The following is a 17,832-nucleotide window of genomic DNA, read 5'->3' as shown; positions in this document are numbered from 1 at the left end:
GCCTAGAACTCCCTTGTCGTGCAACTTTGGTCCAGTTTATTAAACTTAGACTTATTTTCTTATTTTTAAAAGGAATATAGTTCTTACCATAGAAACTTGAAGAGAAACACAAGAACTCTTTTCCATAACCCATTTCCCTTGGAGATGGAAATCAGAGAACATGAATGTGTACCATTTATAGATGTGGGAAATTGAGGACTAGGGTCGAAGACAATCAAGTCACTACATTAAAGGTTTACATTCACATTCTCTATATATGTCTATCGATGTGTACAATTTAAATGATACACATGCTCCATACCGTATTTGTATATAAAGCCTGCTGACTACCCTTTATCATTCTGGCTTTTATACAGGGATCTTCACCCCACAAAATTATTTCACAATGCCTGTTACAAGGTACTGAAAAATCCTTTCAACTAGACTGTACTGTCAGAATTAAAATATTACATTTTTTTCCCAAGGAGAATATTAGGTCATAATTTTTCTTTAAATTGAGTTATGTATTGGATTGTCTTTTTTGCAGGAAAATGAATGTGGCCACATATAGTGATCGCTTGCCAGAACAACACTGGGAAACTAAAAGCAAAGGATGCAGCCGACCTCTTGGCTGCGGCTCTTTGTGACGGGCTTGATAGGGCACTGCTACATGTAGCCAATAAACCCAAGGGAGGGAGGTGGAAGGCAGAGGTGACACGGTGAAGCCAAGTCAGAGGGTTCATAAAAGCAAATACCATGGCTCCAGGGGTATTTTCAGTAACTATGTTCAGATTTAAGGGAGTCATGATTTAATAGTTATTTTAGTGTCTGAATAAATTTCTTAATTCAAACAAGTCAAGGCTAAATAATAATACACTAGTAAATAAACACTTTCAATTACTAGAGAACTATAGATTTTCAGGGAAGAAGTTTAGATAAAGCATATATATGTATATACATATATATTCCATTTAATAGCTTATACAAATATGCATATTCTCCAAATGAGGCACATAATTTGTGAATCTTTACAGAAATCTGAAATGAAGACTACATGGACTAAAGTACCCAGTGTTTGTGAAAGCCTATACTTGGAATCACTGGGGATGTAGACAAAAATGGGAAGATAAGAATTATATAGAAGCATTTTTACTACTTATACAACCATGTGTCTTCCTAAATGCTAGATGACAGAGACTGAGATATGTACGCCTATATCTTTTCTGAAGAAGAACTGAGAAGCCAGTCACATAGATAGCCACAAAACCATCTGACTGGAAAGTGATCTGAGACCAGCTTAGCATGATGCTATTTTGTTTCTCTTGGAATTGGCCTTGGGAAGAATGACCAGTTGTACCACAGGCAAAACCTCTCATGCCTCGGATCACAGGACTTCGTTTGGAGAAAAACTCCCTTTGAGTTTCCTAATTAATCTTTGTAGGGAAGCTATCTTGGATAGTGGATGTGGAGCCTATTAGTTGGGCTCCTATGTGGAGAAAACTGCTCTATTCTGAATTTCCCTCTGAAACGAGAGTACTGGTTCTGGAGGACTGGAGTAGACTCAATCTGGAACAATGGACATCTGCTCACCCTAAAATACTTATAACTTCCCTTCTCCTTATTGTTATCATAACAATTTTACTGCTTTTGCATGCCTGTTCTTCTCCTATGTGCATCCAATACCTAGTATGGTCCTTTAAAATCAAGGAGCAGCAGTTAGTAAGTGTTGCTGAAGTGTGGGCATGGGGTATCCTTCAGCGGCCCATGAGGTGAATGCTTGTTCCTCAGTTTCTCAGGGTTGCAAAGTAGTATAACCATTATGAGACAGAGAACAGTGAGAACACAGGACATCGAGGAGGTCCTCAAAGGGCTGTGGCTTCCTTCCTTTCTTTTCACTGTACCCTGGCTGCCATGAGGTGAGCAACCTCCTCTGTCATGAGCATCCAGTGTGTGGCTTCATCTCAGATCATGGACTGTGGCTCTATGACTGAATCAAACTAAAACTTCTTCTTTGAGGTTGATTATGTTGGGTATTCTATCATTAGAACTATGTAGAGAATACAAAAGTCTATTTGCTCGACTGTATTTAGTCTTAACCTTGTGTTTTCTAGGCATTAACTCGTGCATTTGCATGGAAAAAGATCAAAATACATGGCTTTCCCATCATGATACTGTGAAGCCAATATGGCAATAGTCTCCACCCCCTCCACCAATCCTTCTACGTTAAATCTCTTGCATCGTGCCTAGCAAAATGCAGATAAAGACAATACTGTGGATCAAACAGGAAATGAACTTAAAACAGATGCTGTTACTATCTGTGATGATTAATGCTGGTTATTAACTTGACAGGATCTACAATCACCTAAGAGGCAAGTCTCTGGGCACATCTGTGAGCCATTAACTTGATTAGGTTAGGGTCTGGACATGCCTGAAAGGCCTTCTTTAGATAAGATTAGTTGACTGGGAAGACTCACTTTAACTGTGGGCAGCATCTTTCCAAGGGCTGAGGTCCTTGACTAAAGAAAACAAACTGAGCAACAGCATTGCTTGTTCTCTGCTTCTTAACCAAGGATGTAATGTGACCAACCAGTGCAAACTCCTGCTTGCCATGATTTCCTGTCTTCACACAGTAATGAGGAGAACAGTATCTCTGTAGATAGTGCCCTCCATTTGAACCCTGGGCTCTCTAACTGCAATGGAATTTTGTCATTTACATGTATGAGTGATGTTCAGTTGGTACTGTTTACTTTGAAACTGAGATTATGAAATCGGGAGAGAATAATGAACAGTTAGTTGAAAAACACTAATACTCATTAATGTATTGCTCTTCCTATACTTAATGGTGTATATCAGCGACTCACTAAAGAATGGTGTTTATAATAGCCTGATTTTTTTCTTCCTAATGGAATAAAGTTGATCAACATAATTCATGTTTTCCCTTAAATATTGCCTCTGATGCAATTCAACTAGCAACCTGTTCATTTTATGCATATAGTGTTCAAAAAATATAAGAAATCTATTTAGAGGATGTTATAAGACATATGAGTTTGGAAAGCAACTTGAATCTCTCTGTGTTTCAACAGAACATGAAGAGAGAGAATAATTGACAATTTGCTATAATTATGGGAGCAAACTTTGAAATAGAAAATTCCATTCTTTTGGGTGAGCACAGAGAGACTCTTCTACAATGATGGGTTTAAGTAAAGCAGGAAGTTAGTGCTTCTGTGGGATAGACTACTTTACCACGGACTTCACTTTGTCAAGCTTAGGGCACAGAAGTAAATTCAAATAAAACGTGTGTTAGCACTTCCTTTAGTGGTAACAATAAATTTTAATAGGTTCTCCAAATTGCTTTGCAAGGTTACATACATCTTGTTCTTGCCTCAGAATGGACAATGTATATTGTTTTTCTGTTATCACATGCCCAAACTGAGCTAGGCTTCTGATTACCTGCATTAGGACTAAATTATTAGTTTAGAAGTGAATTAGAGTGATCAACCTTATTGCATTGAGAAGATCCCATCAAGGGTGGCACTCCTGCTGTTCTTTTACAAAAGAGAGTAATAGTGGTATTTCAGTGTGACAATAAAAAAAGTTTCAGAGGGGTAGAGAATGAGAAGGAAACTCTGTGTCAAATGGAGCTACATTTGATTCAATTTTGTTTTGTGTCTTCTTTCATAGAGGAGTTGACTGACCACAGGCTTTTTTCTCTGTAAAATGGTGAATGATATTAATATTAATGATAATATAATTAATATAAATTATATATACAATAATTATCTAAAACACAGTAACTAATATTAAAAATAATAAAATTAGCTAGTACTGTGTGGTGATATTTTATCTGTGTCCTCCAATAAAGTTTATCTGAGGATCAGAGGAAAAAGCCAGCCACTATATTAGACATAGAAGTCAGGCAATGGTAGCACATGACTTTAATCCTATCACTCAGGAGGCAGGGATCTGTCTGGATCTCTGTGAGTACAAGGCCACACTGGGAACAGAGCCAGGCATGGTGGCACATGCCTTAAATTCCAACACTAGTTAACCATGTCTATACAGACAGGAAGTGACAGAGCTGGGCAGGAAGAAGAAGTGATGTAGCTGGGTGGAGAGAGGAAATGATTAGCAGAACAGAAAGGAATATAGGCATGGGTATACAGGAAGTAGCTCTTTTTTGAGATTGAAGGTCGGTGAGGTCAGGTGGACTTGTAGCTTGTCCTATTCCTCTGATCTTTCAGCTTTAACTCCAATTTCTGGCTCCGTGTATTTTATTAATAAGACCGTTTAACAATTTGTCTACAGGACTGTACTGAAATCAACTCTCAATTTTATTTAATAAGACATATTTTAAAAAATACTTCAAACCTTTCCCTTCTATATTGGCATTTGAAGAAAGAATGCTGGACATAAGACAGTCTACTTGGCTTAGTCATTAGGAATTACTTTTAGAGAAAGTTCACACAGCCAGGTGCTCAGCAAGTGGCAGGAAGTTTTGAAGCCACAGTATGTCTCCCACAGCACCAAGATCCTTCCACTGCTCTCACAAGCCCAGAGTTGTTTGGGAGCCTGACGTTACTATGTCCTAATCCTTTCAGATGGGCATCACCATTGTGTTGCTGAATGAATTTATGGCGAATTTTATTTTCTCAACCCGTATCAGTATCTTCAAACTGCCTCACACAGTTAGGAAAGTTAATAGTTGTTTCTTTGCTTGATTTGGCTATGAATTCATTGGCCATTTTCCATTCAACACAGTAACATTTTCTTAGTAGAAGGCAACTCTTTTCAAGACAACACAAATAGATAATAATGGACATGTCACCTGGGAACAACTAACAGCATGTACTAAATCTAAAGCCACAGTCTAGTTCTCTATTCCAGGGATGGATACATTTATATTTTATGTTCTTTATTTTTTAATCTAATTAAAAAATTATTTATGTATCTGTGTGTGTGCCTGCATGCATTTATATGCACCATTTATATGCATGTGTACAGTGCCTCTAGAGGCCAGAGGTCTACAGATACCCAGGAACTAGAGTTATATACACTCGGGGACATCTGAATGGATGCTGGAAACCACACCCTAGTTCTCTGCAAGAGCAGTAATGCTTTCAACCACTGAGCCACCTTTCTAGCCCCTTATTATTTTCACAGTTGATTTAAAACAATTCTTTAAGTATAGCAATTCATTTTAAATGTTAAATAACAATATAATAGAATGATTTGATATAATTTAGATAAAAGTAAGATGGAAAAATGGATAACTTTTTATTAAGAAAAAGTATAAGGGCTACTTATTGCCCAGAAACTTGTGAAGTATTTAAAAATGTAAGGAAGTTTTTTATTTATTTGGCCACTGTTTAAAGAATACCAGGTACCATGAGTCTGAATGATATGAGCAAACAGTGTCTACAACTCCATTCCATTTAGTATGATGTTAAAATCAGAGAATGTTGAGAGCGAACTCGCATGGTAATATTGGAAAGCTGAAATTTTTGGGTCTGTACCAAATCACGACACTTTGAGTTGCACGCTCACTTCTGTCATCTCAGTCATCATTTATCACAAGCTCCTTGGTGTCTTAGAGTCAACCTCATGTTCTTTCCATGTTCTAAGTTTATGGACAGAATTAAAACTTGAGTCTTAAGAAAAATCCAAGCTTGCTGCTATGAAAAGAGTGTGTATGTGTTTTTAATGGCAGCAAAACATGTAGTAATCAGTGTGGAATAAACAAAACAATACTGGTAGAAGATACTGTCTCCAGGAAAAAGAAACAGAATAGAGACACATAGAAACACATAGGTACAAACCATGGATTTACGTTGACTATGGAAAAAAATTAAAGACTAATTCCATTATTGACATCAGTGAAAGGAGATAACCAATGGACACATATTTAAGAAGATATATTTCAGAAATCCCAAGAAATATTTTTCTATAAAGATTTCACACAGGAAAACAAAAGAATACATTCATAACTCTTCATTCAGTAATGAGGACAGGTTTTATGTCTTCAAATAAGACTTGAAATGTAACAAACACAGACCTGGTTGGAGTAGGAGTTGAAGTTCTAAAATTGCCCAGGTATAATAACATAATAGAAATCAAATGGAATGTAGGAAGTGGATGTAGTACTTGGATGTATTTATAATGGGAGAGAATTAAAGAACTAAGATGAAAAAAATTGAAGCATATTAATAATGGAGGGGTCAAGATGGGGGGTGGGGTCAAGAGAGCAGTAACCCACCACATCAGGTGACCCAAGGAAACCTGAACATTCAGGAGGAACCCTTAAGTGAGAGCCAGCTGTAGAATGGGCTCAGCTTCATCTCTTTCATTGACTTCCTTTTCACATTGATTCATACGGAGATATCTTTAATTTCCCTTATGTGGTAAATGATAGTGATTCCCTACAGCGTTGCCAAGTACTCATCACTTTGGAGAGGTCAGTAGAGTGTCTTCTCATTCATATTGCTCTCTAAAAATGGGCTTCAGCAGTGTCACAACATGGGCAAACATCACTATCAAATCGATTGGATTTAACAATCACTATGGGAACATGTGTTTGGCTACTTAAGGGACTTTTCAAATTGTTTGACTGAGGAGGAAGATCTGTCCTGAATGCAGGCGACACTGACTTGTGGCCTGGGGTCCCGGAACGACAAAGTGAGCTGAGCACCAGCATCTCTCTCTGCTTCCTGACTACAGCCATTGTGTGATCATCTGACCACAGCTGTCATGTGATAGCTGCCTCAGCTCCCTGCCTCCATGTCTCTTCCCAGCCATGACGGACCATACCCCTTGAACTGTGGGACAAAACAAACCCTCAATCCATTAGCTGTGTCTGTCAGGGATTTTGTCACATCAGCAAGAAAGAGTGAATGTAAGGACATTTATTTATTTCCATTTTGAATGACTATGTTGTCTGCAGGGTGAGTGGGTTTTTAGATACAGTTGCAGAGATAAACTTGCTCCCCTTATAGTAGGCAAATTACACTGAACGGAATAAGAACGTTTGATAACATACACAACTGAGAATCAGAGAGACTTTCTGGAGCCTTGAAACACGGAATAGAGCTGGGGGTAAATCACTCCAAAAGCAAATTTAATTGAGTTGAATAAATGTAAAAAAGAAAAAAAAAGGTAAAATACACTTAAAAATAAGTAAGTGAGTAAGGCATTTCTTAATGAAAATACAGAAAGAAAATAAAAGATGTGATGTTATGTGTCAGATACTATGGATGATGTTGGATTTACCACTTACTGGTTAGAAGAGAGATGAGCACAAAGTGATTCCACACGTGTTTTGTGGATCGGACTTGAAAGCAGTCCCTGGCATGTAAGTCTACCTGGCCTCCCTCCCTGGGTTTGGTACCAAAACACCAAAGTATATTTCTTGTTTTTGTTGAAAGGCAGTATTTTCAAGGAGTTCCCACCCCTTGAAAAATCTAATTCTCCAGGGAAATCTTTTTTTCTTAAATAGCATCAATGACTGAATGGTTGGCCTCTATGAAAACCAGCCATACTTGAGATACTTGGTGCTGAAGCTAAGCCACAGTCCTAAGTACTCCTTCTTCACCATAAATGGGGATGCATCCTTTTTTTATTACCTTGGGAAACACTGGTTTATGGTTCTTGGCATTTAGGAAACTATAGTTCCATGCATAGAAGTGATATTAGATCATCTCACAGCAGCCACTGAAATTACATATCCCTCTCCCAATTCAACGTAAGTCACAGCTAATGTACAAGGGCTTGACTTTGTGTCAGTGACCTGGATCAGGGCCTCTCACTTTTGAAGAGCTCGTGTGTAACAATTCAGATCCTTGTTTAGCCTTTTTCTTTCCCTTTCTGCATTACTGAGCAGACCTCACCACTGAGGGACACTTAATGGAATGCCTGCCAGTGTGATTGACAGAACCACATTTAGCTCACAGGGAGAGCATTCTGAAGTATTGTGGACTGCAGTGAATATTTAAGAAACACAGAGAACAACAGACGCTTGTTCTTTTTTAAAAATTTCATGAACTCAGAATCTAATTAAATACTTTAAAATAATTTTCAGAGAGTTATATTTACTCCACTGGTTTAGCAATAAATTACAGAACACAAAATATTTGCAATCACACTTATCAATCAGTCTATTTACTGATATGGTAGTTCAGAGGAGAAAAAAATGAGAAAATGCCAATAAGCCCCTTTTATTGAAATATAAAATTATATATAAAATATTTAAGCAGTTTCTTTAACATACATGTTAGACTTTAGTATATCTGGTTTAAGCATCTAGTGTGTGCATGAAGGATATAACATTGATAATTGCCTTGGACTCAGGTTTTATCATTTATGTTCAAGGATCAAGGGCCTTAACTCTGAACTACAGCATGACTGTGTGATAAATGCAAACTGAAAACTTACTTACATCACTGATTGTTGGTATTTTCAAAAGAGATAATGGATAAAAAACACTCCTGAAGTTTAAAGTACTCTGTCATTTTAAACTAGCTTACAAAGTAAAAGTAATCAAATATGCCTTTCCATATTTGATTAGATTTAGCTGGCCTTTCCCCAACCCTGTCCTGCCTCCCATTTCTCTGCTCTCATTCCAGCTTAAACTGCTAATCCTCCTTGTACATTTCCATCACTTATGTTCTGCTATCCAGTCCCCCTACTTATGCCAGCCCCCCAACATACACTTACTTGCACATTTCTATCACTTATGTTATATGATCAGCCTCTCTCCTACTTAAATCAGCCTCCATCATATACATTCATTCCCCTTTCAGGTTTCTGGCCTCCAAAGTTATCATTTAGTACAAAAAGTAACATACAGACATCTTAATCAATAAAAAAGGTGAAGACTCAGTTTTTCCTTTTCATCTCCTCTAATTACAATTAAAACCCTGATGATTCAACAGGAAATCATAGGCAATTCTGAAAGAGACAGGCAGATTGGCTAGGGATCTTAGGATTCAAGAAGGACAACACCAGGAGTCTCTAGGCTTCCTTTGTCACTGTCCTATTTCAGCTATGCATAGAGGCAGCCCCAGCCTGATGCAGACAAGGGTATAATTGATGAAGGAAGACAACAAGTGAGAAAATCCTATTCCTTCTGGAAAAATGTCCAAGACCAGGGAAAAGCACCAGGGAACTGGGAGCCTCATCCCTGAACACTATTTGCAAGGATGATACATTTTACATTTTACCCGTGGTATCGTCAATACTACAAAAAAAAAAAAAAAAAAAAAAAAAAAAAAAAAAATACTGACTCGTTCCTCATCAGCAGTCATGGGCTAGTGCATCTGTACTGGTGACATCAGTAAAGGATGTCCTATCTGTGCCCCACACCTGCCAGTCTGTGTAGGATGAAAGGGAAAGTCAGGTAAAACACTTTCCTTCTCACAGTTCTAATTTCTCACATCCCTGCTACAGTCAGCTTGTGACCTACAGATTTGCCATGAGTGTGGCCCACAGATGTGCCTTGAGTGACCACTTGCTCAGACACAGCACCAGGAGCTCGATGTACCAGAAGTTTTCAATTCAGAAGTAAGAAAAATTCCATTTTAAGGACTCAAGAAACTAAATTGCATTGGAACTAAAACACATAAAATAGGCCCAAACTGGTTTCATATGAAATGAAACAAGGGCATTGCTAAAACAAAGATTTTACTTCAAATGCCCATTTTACAAAAGTATATAGAAAATGTCTAAGATAAATGTAACTCCTCATATCAAGAGCCAGAAAAACCACAATTGGATGAAGAGGCAACTGACATTAATTAAAGAAAATATTTGAACTGCTTGCTAGTGACTTTAAATCAGTTATAAAGGACAGGCAGATAGTTCAGCATGTAAACATTCTTGCCGTGCAGTTATGAGGGAATTCAAATGCTCAAAACTCACATTAAAAAAGAAAATACCATATAGAACTCTTGAAAGAACAGTAACGTAAATAAAGATCTTATTAAGACATAGGTTGAAACAGTGGAATTAAAGGTATGTTTACCTAATGTATTCACCAAATTCAACAATGTGTGGAAAACATGAACTAATTTTTCTTTCTTTCTTTTTTTTTTTTTTTTTTTTTTTTGGTTTTCCGAGACAGGGTTTCTCTGTGTAGCTTTACGCCTTTCCTGGAACTCACTTGGTAGCCTAGGCTGGCCTCGAACTCACAGAGATCCACCTGGCTCTGCCTCCCGAGTGCTGGGATTAAAGGTGTGTGCCACCACCGCCTGGCCCTAATTTTTCTTATATGACCACTTAGAAGAAATGGATCAATTTCTATGAAGCTACAGATCACCAAAACTGAAACAAGATGAAGCATGTGACCTAAATCTTTCCATTATGCTCAACACAACTGAATTTTCAATTAAAGTCCCAGTGAGAACACTGCCAGGTCAGGTGATCTCCAGTCACTTAAAGAATAACTGAAAGCCATTCTCTTACAGGAAGGAGAAAGGACGAGATCCCTAATCTTGGCTGTCACCTTGACATACCAGTGAAGACAAGAGGGAACCTCAACCAAGGAGCTGCCTCAATCAACTTGCGCTATAAGCATGTCTATGGGACATTTTTCATTGCTAATTGTGTGTTTGTGTGTGTGTGTGTGTGTGTGTGTGTGTGTGTGTGTGTGTGTGTGTGTTGGGAGTGGGGCAGGCGGCAGTTCACTGTGCATGGTGCCATATGGAGTCATGTGGACCTGGGCTATAGAGAAACAGTAGCTGACCATGAACCTCTGAGCAGGAGTTAACAGTCTTCCTATCTGTCCTAACTTCTGTTGATGAGGGACTGTAACAAAGCCTTTCCTTATCAAGTTGCCCTTAGTCATGGTATTTATCACAGTAACAGAGCATAAGCTAGAACAAGCAGGTTTGATCATTGACTCATATTAGGGCTAGGACAAAGCAAGGCAGCAGACTGCTTGCCTTGCATGTGCAAAGCCTGGAATCCAAGACTTATACTGCAGAGGAAAACACAGAACAAGACCTCACACAGCTCATGTACTCATTTTATGTGTCCAGTACTACCCTGATACGAAGGCCAGAAAAAAGTGAACAAAAAAGGAAAACAGAGGCCATTATTGCTCACAAACACAGGCACCACATCTTTAATAAAATATCAGCACATTAACAAAGTAGTACAGGTGCAGAATTGTACACCATGCCCAAGTTAGGCTTAGCTAAAGTAAAGTTTCAATACTTCAGAATATAAATATAATATAAATAGATAATATAATATACATATATCATATCAAATTAGAAATAACATTATTGTGTAGGTAGAAATCTTATGGAATCTAACGAAAAATTTCTATAGCTTCTATATAACTTTGGTCAAATCACACAAAATTAACACACAGCAAAATCAAATGCTCTTATATGTGTTAAAAGTGAATATTCTCTCTCTCTCTCTTTTTTTTTTTTTTTTTTTGGTTTTTCGAGACAGGGTTTCTCTGTGTAGCTTTGCGCCTTTCCTGGAACTTACTTGGTAGCCCAGGTTGGCCTCGAACTCACAAAGATCCACCTGCCTCTGCCTCCCGAGTGCTGGGATTAAAGGCACCACCTCCGCCCAGCTGTGAATATTCTCATGCCCATGGACTAGAACACATATTATTAAATATATTAATTCTCCCCATATTGATTTAAAAGTTAAATGTAATTCTTTTCAGAATAGCAGTAAGATTTTCTATAGTCATAGACAAACATTCTAAAAATTATATGGACAAGTAAGGAACCTAATAAATAAAGCAATTTGATCCAGAATAAAATAGGAATTACCACTCTGTAGTTACAGAAATCAAGAGACAATGGCATCGGTGATGGAACATAAGCATGGATCAGTGGAATGCAAGATGTATGACAGAGCACCTGTGGTCACGGGAGGGAAGTCAGCCTTTCAACGGTGCTGCTCACTGGACCTCCTCAGAAAGGAAAAGGGGAAGAACCGCAGCCTGCGACACTGTATATAAACTAACTAGAATGCAGAGCACTTGCATGTAAAACTGGCCAATATTTACAAAAACAATGAGAACGCCTTAGGGACCTGGGGCTAGCTGATTCATGAATGATGAGATGAGCTGGACTCATTGACATAAAAACATCTGCACAAGTTCCTGTGAAGAGGATGAAAGGACAAATGACGGACAAGAACAAGGTGTTTAGTGAGAGCACATCCAACGCAATGACTCATAGCCAGCATCAGAACAGTTCACATCTGTGCTCAAAAGTGGAACTAAAAAGAAATCAGTCAAAATGGGCCAAACCATGATGTGGCATTCTACTGTGTAACACTTGCAGACGACTAGTAATTACATGGGAAGATGCTTGGTACATCAACCATTAGGGAAATTCTAACTGAGCCACCATCAGAAGGCCCAAAATAAGAAAGAAAATATCCTTATCAACACATAATGGCAAATAATTTTTATAGTAATACACTTCCAAATTCCTAGCAAGCTCTTCAGATTGAAGGAATGTAAATATAAAATTAATTTGATTATATTGAATACACTTGAGAAATCGGGACTTAGTAATTATTAAAAAGAATTAAATGAGAAAACAAGCCATACTTTCCATATAAAGTAGAACAACCAAAAAAAGAATCTAAAAAAAAAAAGTATAACTTCATTTATGCCAATTTTATAAAACTCATTTAAGAAATGACTTGAACATAAGTTGTATTTTCTATTATTTTTGAAGGACAAGTTCCTTCTTTTGAAAAAAAATTGTATTTAATAGGTACTATAAAGCATGACCTTTTCTGTATTCAGTCTTATGTATTTTTAAAAAATAAAGTTCAAAGAACTAGTTGGTGTCGGTTGAAATATAAGCTCATGGAGGCAGTGGTTAAAACTGATTTCTTTTTCGGTAGTAACACATGAAAAGTCACTCATAATTCAGATATGAACCAGAAATGAGCCTATCTAGTCAGTTGATGCAGAAGTAATCATTATTTTGTGAAAATTTAGAGCCATTTTAACAGAATGAATGGGAAAACACCAATCTACTAATATCAGCCAGAGGTAGCTAGACGGATAACTTTAGCCCACATGGATTTTTTCACTCCCAACTCTGAAAACCTTAGAGAAACCCAAAGCTGATAAGGTAGACCAGCTCTTCCCTTCACTCCCATGGCCCTGCTGTCTAGGAGACTCACTGGCTGAGTACTATCTTAAGGATCTGAACAGACAGTGCGATAAAACAGTCCTTCCTATACAGGAAGCTAAGTCTTTTTTGAAGAAAGAATTCTCCTCCTACAGATAAGAATCACCATGGAGAATCAGTTCCTTGCATGAGAGGGTTTGGAGCAGTTGTTCCTGGCTACACAATGACAGGACTCCTTCTCCTGAGCATAACATTGGGAGATGCTATTGAGCTGAGTCATATTTCAGTTAAACAGAACTGTTCCATAGGTTACTTTATTTTGTGCGTGTGCATGCATGTGTGTGTTGTGTGTATGTGTGTGTGTGTGTGTAGGGGTGTGTGAAGATCTGCATGTGTGTGCATGTGTGAAGATCTGCATGTGTGTGTATGTGTAAAGATCTGCATGTGTGTGTGTGTGCACATGCAAGGCCAGAGCGTGACACTGACTATCTTCCTTCCTCACTCACCGCTTTCCCTTTGGAGACAGGCTCTTTCACTGAACCTGGAGCTCACCCATCCAGTCTGACTGCCTGGCCAGTGAGCCCCTGGGATCTACCCATCTCCATCTTCCCTGTCCTGAGACTGCAGGCAACTGTTGTGCTCAGTTATTATTATTTTTTATTTGCTTGCTGTGGATCAAACTTGGATATTTATGTTTCTATAGCAAGCCCTTTACCAACTGACTTCTCTCCCAGTCTCTAGCAGACTCTTCCACTTGACGATTCTTGTGGGATTTGTCACCATAGGAAGAACTATGATTGAAAGTGTCTCAGGAGAAGCACAACACTGATGATTCTGAGGGTGAAATGTGATGGTATTTTACACATAGTTTAACCAATTTTGCATCCACATTATTCAATAGTTAACCTTTTTTCCCCCTGTGGCATTTTAAATATGAATATATTGGATTACAAAATAGCACTCCCTCAAATTCTATTATTAGAATCCAGTAGTAGGTGGAGACTTTTTTTCTGCCAAGTAAACTGGTGCTAAAACTCCCAAACTGCACAGAGCTATGACAGATTCACAGGGCACCATGACTTTGATATTTTAAATGATACTGTGAGAAGGGAGTTGCTTTTATGTTTAGTGGGTGTATTAGCTTTCAAATTAAAAGAGCCAAGTGATTGCTTTCCTGTAAACAGAAAAAGTATTCATTTCATACACATTCAAATCAGACTACCCTTTCTCCCCTGATACCAGGTAGAGATAGATGTTCTTGGCCTTTTTTCTCTCCATAAGGATCATTTGAGTCAGTTGAGAACTCCTCCCTTTTTTCTTTCACTTAATTTCCAATTATAAGTAAGAAGAAGTTAGGCATCCATGTAAGGAGACATGAAGCTGTATATATTAACAGATCCATAGCAAATATTCACACACACATAGAGCTCAATCTTGAGAGTTTAGGAACCGGCTATGGTGCCATGTACCATGCTCGCGCTCAGAAGGATGAGACAGGAGGATTGTGAAGTTGAGGCCAGTCTGGACTAGGTTATGTAATGAGATTGTTTCTCTCCCCCATTTTAAAATAACTGGACTTAAATTTCCCCTTCCAGGTAGGGTTGACTTAAGTGAAAATCTAGGTAAAATGCTGAAAAAAAAAAAAATCAAAGGGATGAGAGTATAGCCTAACTTTTGATAGTGCTACTTGATATGGTCACTCAAAAAGTTCAAGTTTGAAATGTACTCGATCAAGTTATAATACACACACACACACACACACACACACACACACACACACACACACACCCTCACATACCCTCACAAAAGTTCTCATATAATGCTTGAGTAGGTTTACATTTTGTATGGGTTTATAGCTATCCTTGGGCAAGTGTGCCCAGCAGGCTGCAGGTTGGATAGAAAGTTGAAAATTCTGTGTAGCAGAGAAACCTGGTGAGATTTGAGAAGATGTCCAGCTCCTGAGGAATCTTAAAAACCTAAGTTCAGAGCTGATTTCTGAAGAGAAGCCTTGATGGAGGTGAGGGAAATGAGCACATTGATTAGGAATCCTTAGAGACTGTAGTGATGAAACAGGGAATATAAACAGGTGACTCTAAACGCTCAGGCAACCCCCAAGAGTTGTCAAATTCAGACAACTGCAGGGTCGACAGACAGACAGACAGACAGACAGACAGACACACACACACACACACACACAAGCTCAGCTAAAATGCCTGACAATGAAAAATAAAACAGAACACAACAACAAAACAGCCTACATATCTACATTTCCACAGTTTTGAAAACAAAACATTTAAAAACATAAGTGTTCAAGACCTGCCAAGAGAAAGGCCCCACGTGATGAAATCGACTAAAATGCATCCTTGGTATCAAATCTAGCCCACCTTTAATTTTATGTTACCTAGGAGTAAAGTTTATATATTTTAAATAGTCAAGGAAAAAGAGTAAGATCATTTTGTCCCATGAAGGCATACAAAATTACATTTCTGTATCTACAAATAAGGATTTCTTGGAACATAATCATGACCTTCATATGTTCACTTCGACTGCTGAAGCCAAATGAGTAGGGGCGAAGATGCTGGGGTGACCTTTGAAGCCTAAAATATGAACTATCTGGCCCCGTTCAGACAGTGTTTGCCAAGCTTCACTAGGCTGTTAGTTGAAAACCCTGGCATACAAATACCCAGAGAATGAGGACAAACCAGAGATGGACTGTGTCTCACAGAGCACGATCCAACTTCTGATTGGCTCCATTCTAGATTGGATTATAGCAACTGACAGTGACTTTCTCTGCCTGGCAGAGGAAGGGGGTGTCTCAGTTGGAGAAAGCTATCACTATGGTGAAGACCTACAGTTTTTAATACATATTTTACACACATTCCAGAATTCAGAACATTACTACACCAACCTCGTGTGTCTGAGCTGATTGTGATGCACAATTGGCTTAATCAGCAGCCCCCAAAGCAACCCGTTAACATTTTAAACACTCAGTAGTAATTCATGTTATTTAAAGAAGAGAAAAATAAAACAAAAGAAACAGTATTACCCCAAAGCACTTTTCATGGCAAGAAAACATAAATTATGTGTCCAGAATAGCAGCATTCAAATGAAATAAATGTGACTTTTATTGTCCAGCATCCCAGTCTATGAATTATTTTGTAGAAAATGAAGACAAACAGTAACTGACCAGCACTAAGACATTCTGACCAAGTGGTCTCTAGATCTCATTTTTCAGTGACATACAATTTTAGGCATTAGCATTGTCTTTGAACTTTTACCATTCAGATAACACAGACAAATATAGATGTTCAAACAATTAGCAGTGGAATATTGTAAAATGCACAATATTGTTTGTACATGCCTCCTAGGATGTAGAGTAAATGAAAAGAACAACTCAAACGGCCCAGAAAACTGAGAAATGCAGTATTCACAAACTTAAAATTGTTAGATTCATTTTAATGAGAATATGCTAAGATTACACATCTATGACAAAGTAAATTGTAACTCTTTGATATAACACACAAGGTAATTTTAATTTACAGCCTATCACAGTTTGCAACACATGTCTTAGTGGTGTCAATTTGATATAACCTGTGTGCTAAAAAGCCAGATTATATACTAATTCTATAGGCTACATCTATATACAGTTGTGTTCTGAAACAGTAATAGATACAACTATAAAAAGAAAGTTAAATATAGATTTGATTAAATTGATTATATATACATTTATCTATACATAAAACTGAATTTTCTAATTTTTAATTTAACTTGGTAGTATATTTATCCTGCTTTTATATAGGAACTCAAAACATTATTTCAGGAAGTTAGAGTTATTGTTAAAAGAAAAGAGCTCTTAGAATTAGAGGGATTTTTAAAAATAACTTAAAATGAACTTTGAAAAAGTTTAAATATTCACCATTACTCTTGTCAATTTTATGTGCCCATCAGTGATATTTGCTTCTGTATAGGCTCTAAAAGTTTGATCAGAAGAAGTCTGTGAATATGGTCAAATAATAAGCCACTAGAGAGTCTACTATTTAATTTAAACAAATGGTAAGAACTCATTTTAACATTAACCAAATATTTTTTAGAAATTACAAGGATCCTCAATTACAGACTTCATCTATATAATTTACTAATTTAAAACAAGGCTTGCATTCATCTAGGACTCTATTTTAAAAGAATTCTTCTCATACATGGGAACAGTCCATTTTAAAGCAATCCTCTGTATTTATACTAGGATCTGGAAAAGAGCAAAGATCATCTAGGACACTCATGCAATTATTTGCTTTATTCAACTACCTTTTTTAAGAATAAAATGTTTCTTTTAAATACTGGCTCCTTGCTAACGGGCAGAATACTGTTGCCTTTGAAGGGGACATCAAGTATTATTTACAGTTCTGCAATATTGATTCTCTCTGCATCCTATCTGACTTTAGCTAAATGACCAGAATCCTCAGAGAGACATCCTGCAAACAAAAAGTCCTTAGTAGGTGGGAGAAAGTCAGGCCAGAGGTCAAAGAGAACCGCAGAAATGACAGAGGTGATATGATGATATTCTGCAGCATCTCCTCGGGAAGGGACAGTAAACCACATGGCCCCGCTGAAACGCCGAGTTCACTCTCCTATCCTAGCAGTAAATCTTACATTTAGAAATGGCTTCAGCCAGATCATTGCCTTTTTATATAAGAATCTCTTTTAAGAATTCACAAACATCCTCAAAGTGCACTGCTGAAAAGCATAA

At 37.7% G+C, this 17,832-nt stretch overlaps 1 protein-coding gene across 12 annotated transcripts in view; it reads right to left on the bottom strand.

The window, feature by feature from the left end:
• Positions 1-17,832, bottom strand: part of Magi2 (membrane associated guanylate kinase, WW and PDZ domain containing 2) — a 1,425,274-nt gene that overhangs the window by 461,664 nt on the left and 945,778 nt on the right. The window lies entirely within an intron of this gene.

This window comes from Peromyscus leucopus, chromosome 3, assembly GCF_004664715.2.
Source record: "Peromyscus leucopus breed LL Stock chromosome 3, UCI_PerLeu_2.1, whole genome shotgun sequence".
Lineage (NCBI taxonomy): Eukaryota > Metazoa > Chordata > Mammalia > Rodentia > Cricetidae > Peromyscus > Peromyscus leucopus.
The sequence above is the reverse complement of the archived record's forward strand: the minus strand, read 5'-3'. Positions and strand labels throughout refer to the sequence as shown.